This window comes from Ambystoma mexicanum, unplaced genomic scaffold (assembly GCF_040938575.1).
Source record: "Ambystoma mexicanum isolate Mex_15411 unplaced genomic scaffold, UKY_AmexF1_1 Mex_scaf118, whole genome shotgun sequence".
Taxonomy (NCBI): domain Eukaryota; kingdom Metazoa; phylum Chordata; class Amphibia; order Caudata; family Ambystomatidae; genus Ambystoma; species Ambystoma mexicanum.
Window position 1 is genome coordinate 97956 of NW_027182345.1, and position 7043 is coordinate 104998.

Here is a 7043-nt window from a genome sequence, read left to right on the forward strand (position 1 = left end):
TCACAACTAGGGGTATAGCTCAGTGGTAGAGCATTTGACTGCAAATCAAGAGGTCCTCTAGTTCAAATCTGGGTGCCTCCTTGTTCAACCGTTTTACCTGTAGAAATATTTTTTTAATTAAATAAATTGAAGAAAACATTTACAATCTTAGCATTTTATGTAATGAGCAACACATTTGTACATTTGAAATACTCCTGATCATCTCCTGAAACATAGGGTAAACACCATGAAACTGTTTAGGATTTCTTCGTATGATACAAGCTGTGTTTTACATTCTTCCAAGTTCTACTGGTGATATTATCAGTTTGAAATAGTCCATTGGAAGCTCATATGAATGTTATAAAACTGTGGTGGAAACCAATAATATGCCCTTAATGAAATGTATTAATTTGTACAGCTGACCAGAAGTGCACTGATGTCATTAGTTCTACAAGTTCCCTACAGTCACCCACTCTATCACCTTTTTAAAAAAGGGCAGTTTTCAACATTGAAGGGTGTATGTCAGTGGTAGAGCGTAGGAGTGTAGCTCAAGAAGTCCCTGTTTCATAAACATATACCCTCTTCAATAGATCCTGTTAAAATGTTTTTCAACCCAATGCACTGTAAGAAACAATAGGATATATGATCATTTCATATACAAAACAATGAACAATTGGGTTTAACTATGATCTTAGCACAAAATCAACAAACTGCAGTAGAGAAGTAGTTACATTTTGCAGAATTTGTGCATTTGACAAAAGATTTTTTTTCCATGTTCCAAGATCTACATGTGATACGAAATGTATGAATTCTTGCAATGGAAACCTCACTGTATTTTACCAAGGCAGATAAAGGACATCCTTCGCACCCCATATACTTATAAGGAGGGTTTGGTGGCTGAAAATGCATTGCTTTGATGGTGATTGCATGTTGCTTGCACTTTGTACATATTACTGAATTAATAAAGGTAAACATTTCAGAACTGGGGGTATAGCTCAGTGGTAGAGCATTTGACTGCAGATCAAGAGGTCCGTTAGTTCAAATCTGGGTGCCACCTTGTTCAACTGTTTTACCTGTAGAAATATTTTTTTAATTGAAGAAATCATTTACAATCTTAGCATTTTATGTAATGAGCAACACATTTCTACATTTGAAATACTCCTGATCATCTCCTGAAACATAGGGTAAACACTATGAAACTGTTTAGGATTTCTTCATATGATACAAGCTGTGTTTCACATTTACCCAAGTTCTACTGGTGATATTATCAGTTTGAAATAGTCCATTGGAAGCTCATATGAATGTTATAAAACTGTGGTGGAAACAAATAATATGCCCTTAATGAAATGTATTAATTTGTACAGCTGACCAGAAGTGCACTGATGTCATTAGTTCTACAAGTTCCATACAGTCACCCACTCTATCACCTTTTTAAAAAAGGGCAGTTTTCAACATTCAAGGATGTATGTCAGTGGTAGAGCATAGGAGTGTAGCTCAAGAAGTCCCTGGTTCATAACCACATACCCTCTTCAATAGATCCTGTTAAAACCAATGCACTGTAAGAAACAATAGTATATATCATCATTTCATCTACAAAACAATGAACAATTGGGTTTAACTATGATCTTAGCACAAAATCAACAAACTGCAGTAGAGAAGCAGTTACATTTTGCAGAATTTGTGCATTTGACAAAAGATTTTTTTTCCATGTTCCAAGATCTACATGTGATACGAAATGTATGAATTCTTGCAATGGAAACCTCACTGTATTTTACCAAGGCAGATAAAGGACATCCTTCGCACCCCATATACTTATAAGGAGGTTTTGGTGGCTGAAAATGCATTGCTTTGATGGTGATTTCATGTTGCTTGCACTTTGTACATATTACTGAATTAATAAAGGTGAACATTTCAGAACTGGCGGTATAGCTCAGTGGTAGAGCATTTGACTGCAGATCAAGAGGTCCGCTAGTTCATATCTAGGTGCCCCCTTGTCCAACTGTTTTACCTGTAGAAATACTTTTTTAATTAAATAAATTGAAGAAAACATTTACAATCTTAGCATTTTATGTAATGAGCAACACATTTAGGCATTTGAAATACTCCTGATCATCTCCTGAAACATAGGGTAAACACCATGAAACTGTTTAGGATTTCTTCATATGATACAAGCTGTGTTTTACATTCAGCCAAGTTCTACTGGTGATATTATCAGTTTGAAATAGTCCATTGGAAGCTCATATGAATGTTATAAAACTGTGGTGGAAACAAATAATATGCCCTTAATGAAATGTATTAATTTGTACAGCTGACCAGAAGTGCACTGATGTCATTAGTTCTACAAGTTCCATACAGTCACCCACTCTATCACCTTTTTAAAAAAAAGGGCAGTTTTCAGTATTCAAGGGTTTAACTCAGTGGTAGAGCGTAGGAGTGCAGTTCAAGAAGTCCCTGTTTCATAACGATATACCGTCTTCAATAGATCATGTTAAAATGTTTTTCAACCCAATGCACTGTAAGAAACAATAAGATATATCATCATTTCATATACAAAACAATGAACAATTGGGTTTAACTATGCTCTTAGCACAAAATCAACAAACTGCAGTAGAGAAGCAGTTACATTTTGCAGAATTTATGCATTTAACAAAAGATTTGTTTTCCATGTTCCAAGATCTACATGTGATACGAAATGTATGAATTCTTGCAATGGAAACCTCACTGTATTTTTCCAAGGCTGATAAAGGACATCTTGTGTACCCCATATACTTATAAGGAGGGTTTGGTGGCTGAAAATGCATCACTTTGATGGTGATTGCATGTTGCTTGCACTTTGTACCTATTACTGAATTAATAAAGGCAAACATTTCAGAACTGGGGGTGCAGCTCAGTGGTAGAGCATTTGACTGCAGATCAAGAGGTCCCTAATTCAAATGTGGGTGCCCCCTTGTCCAACTGTTGTACCTGTAGAAATACTTTTTTTAATTAAATAAATTGAAGAAAACATTTACAATCTTAGCATTTTATGTAATGAGCAATACATTTCTACATTTGAAATACTCCTGATCATCTCCTGAAACATAGGGTAAACACCATGAAACTGTTTAGGATTTCTTCGTATGATACAAACTGTGTTTTACATTCACCCAAGTTCTACTGGTGATATTATCAGTTTGAAATAGTCAATTGGAAGCTTATATGAATGTTATAAAACTGTGGTGGAAACCAATAATATGCCCTAAATGAAATGTATTAATTTGTACAGCTGACCAGAAGTGCACTGATGTCATTAGTTCTACAAGTTCCATACAGTCACCCACTCTATTACCTTTTTAAAAAAGGGCAGTTTTCAGTATTCAAGGGTTTAACTAAGTGGTAGAGCGTAGGAGTGCAGTTCAAGAAGTCCCTGTTTCATAACCATGTACCCTCGTCAATAGATCCTGTTAAAATGTTTTTCAACCCAATATACTGTAAGAAACAATAGGACATGTCATCATTTCATATACAAAACAATGAACAATTGGGTTTAACTATGCTCTTAGCACAAAATCAACAAACTGCAGTAGAGAAGCAGTTACATTTTGCAGAATTTATGCATTTAACAAAAGAATTGTTTTCCATGTTCCAAGATCTACATGTGATACGAAATGTATGAATTCTTGCAATGGAAACCTCACTGTATTTTACCAAGGCAGGTAAAGGACATCCTTTGCACCCCTATACTTATAAGGAGGGTTTGGTGGTTGAAAATGCATTGCTTTGATTGTGATTGCATGTTGCTTGCACTTTATACATATTACTGAATTAATAAAGGTAAACATTTCAGAACTAGTGGTATAGCTCAGTGGTAGAGCATTTGACTGCAAACCAAGCGGTCCTTAGTTCAAATCTGGGTGCCTCCTTGTCCAACTGTTTTACCTGTAGAAATATTTATTTTAATTAAATAAATTGAAGTAAACATTTACAATCTTAGCATTTTATGTAATGAGCAACACATTTCTACATTTGAAATACTCCTGATCATCTCCTGAAACATAGGGTAAACACCATGAAACTGTTTAGGATTTCTTCATTTGATACAAGCTGTGTTTTACATTCACCCAAGTTCTACTGGTGATATTATCGGTTTGAAATAGTCCATTGGGAGCTCATATGAATGTTATAAAACTGTGGTGGAAACAAATAATATGACCTTAATTAAATGTATTAATTTGTACAGCTGACCAGAAGTGCACTGATGTCATTAGTTCTACAAGTTCTATACAGTCACCCACTCTATTACCTTTTTAAGAAAAAGGGCAGTTTTCAGTATTCAAGGGTTTAACTAAGTGGTAGAGCGAAGGAGTGCAGTTCAAGAAGTCCCTGTTTCATAACCATATACCCTCTTCAATAGATCCTGTTAAAATGTTTTTCAACCCAATGCACCGTAAGAAACAATAAGATATATCATCATTTCATATACAAAACAATGAACAATTGGGTTTAACTATGCTCTTAGCACAAAATCAACAAACTACAGTAGAGAAGCAGTGACGTTTTGCAGAATTTGTGCATTTGACAAAAGTTTTTTTTCCATGTTCCAAGATCTACCTGTGATACGAAATGTATGAATTCTTGCAATGGAAACCTCACTGTATTTTTCCAAGGCCGATAAAGGACATCTTGTGTACCCCTTATAGTTATAAGGAGGGTTTGGTGGCTGAAAATGCATTGCTTTGATGGTGATTGCATGTTGCTTCCACTTTGTACATGTTACTGAATTAATATAAGGGAACATTTCTGAATTGGGGGTGTAGCTCGGTGGTAGAGCATTTCACTGCATTTCAAGAGGTCCCTAGTTCAAATCTGGGTGCCCGCTTGTCCAACTGTTGTACCTGTAGAAATACTTTTCTTAATTAAATAAATTGAAGAAAACATTTACAATCTTAGCATTTTATGTAATGAGCAATACATTTCTACATTTGAAATACTCCTGATCATCTCCTGAAACATAGGGTAAACACCATGAAACTGTTTAGGATTTCTTCGTATGATACAAACTGTGTTTTACATTCACCCAAGTTCTACTGGTGATATTATCAGTTTGAAATAGTCCATTGGAAGCTTATATGAATGTTATAAAACTGTGGTGGAAACCAATAATATGCCCTAAATGAAATGTATTAATTTGTACAGCTGACCAGAAGTGCACTGATGTCATTAGTTCTACAAGTTCCATACAGTCACCCACTCTATTACCTTTTTAAAAAAAGGGCAGTTTTCAGTATTCAAGGGTTTAACTAAGTGGTAGAGCGTAGGAGTGCAGTTCAAGAAGTCCCTGTTTCATAACCATGTACCCTCGTCAATAGATCCTGTTAAAATGTTTTTCAACCCAATGTACTGTAAGAAACAATAGGATATATCATCATTTCATATACAAAACAATGAACAATTGGGTTTAACTATGCTCTTAGCACAAAATCAACAAACTGCAGTAGAGAAGCAGTTACATTTTGCAGAATTTATGCATTTAACAAAAGATTTGTTTTCCATGTTCCAAGATCTACATGTGATACGAAATGTATGAATTCTTGCAATGGAAACCTCACTGTATTTTACCAAGGCAGATAAAGGACATCCTTTGCACCCCATATACTTATAAGGAGGGTTTGGTGGTTGAAAATGCATTGCTTTGATGGTGATTGCATGTTGCTTGCACTTTATACATATTACTGAATTAATAAAGGTAAACATTTCAGAACTAGTGGTATAGCTCAGTGGTAGAGGATTTGACTGCAGACCAAGCGGTCCTTAGTTCAAATCTCGGTGCCTCCTTGTCCAACTGTTCTACCTGTAGAAATATTTTTTTAATTAAATAAATTGAAGAAAACATTTACAATCTTAGCATTTTATATAATGAGCAACACATTTCTACATTTGAAATACTCCTGATCATCTCCAGAAACATAGGGTAAACACCATGAAACTGTTTAGGATTTCTTCATATGATACAAGCTGTGTTTTACATTCACCCAAGTTCTACTGGTGATATTATCAGTTTGAAATAGTCCATTGGGAGCTCATATGAATGTTATAAAACTGTGGTGGAAACAAATAATATGACCTTAATGAAATGTATTAATTTGTACAGCTGACCAGAAGTGCACTGATGTCATTAGTTCTACAAGTTCCATACAGTCACCCACTCTATCACTTTTTTTTAAAAAGGGCAGTTTTCGGCATTCAAGGGTTTATGTCATTGGTAGAGGGTAGGAGTGCAGTTCACAAAGTCCCTTTTTCATAACCATATACCCTCTTCAATAGATCCTGTTAAAATGTTTTTCAACCCAATGCACTGTAATAAAGAATAAGATATATCATCATTTCATATACAAAACAATGAACAATTAGGTTTAACTATGCTCTTAGCACAAAATCAACAAACTGCAGTAGAGAAGCAGTTACGTTTTGCAGAATTTGTGCATTTGACAAAAGTTCTTTTCCATGTTCCAAGATCTACATGTCATACGAAATGTATGAATTCTTGCAATGGAAACCTCACTGTATTTTACCAAGGTAGATAAAGGACATCCTTCGCACCCCATATAATTATAAGGAGGGTTTGGTGGCTGAAAATGCATTGCTTTGATGGTGATTGCATGTTGCCTGCACTTTGTACATATTACTGAATTAATAAAGGTGAACATTTCGGAACTGGGGGTAGAGCTCAGTGGTAGAGCATTTGACTGCTGATCAAGAGGTCCCCTAGTTCAAATCTAGGTGCCCCCTTGTTCAACTGTTTTACCTGTAGAAATATGTTTTTAATTAAATAAATTGAAGAAAACATTTACAATCTTAGCATTTTATGTAATGAGCAACACATTTGTACATTTGAAATACTCCTGATCATCTCCTGAAACATAGGGTAAACACCAGGAAACTGTTTAGGATTTCTTCGTATGATACAAGCTGTGTTTTACATTCACCCAAGTTCTACTGGTGATATTATCAGTTTGAAATAGTCCATTGGAAGCTTATATGAATGTTATAAAACTGTGGTGGAAACCAATAATATGCCCTTAATG

General features: G+C 35.1%; 1 non-coding gene across 1 annotated transcript; it reads left to right on the forward strand.

Moving 5' to 3' along the window:
• Positions 1–6674: 6674 nt before the first annotated feature.
• On the forward strand, positions 6675–6747 carry TRNAS-GCU (transfer RNA serine (anticodon GCU)). Its single transcript has one exon. It is a non-coding gene; the product is annotated as a tRNA-Ser (tRNA).
• Positions 6748–7043: the final 296 nt, after the last annotated feature.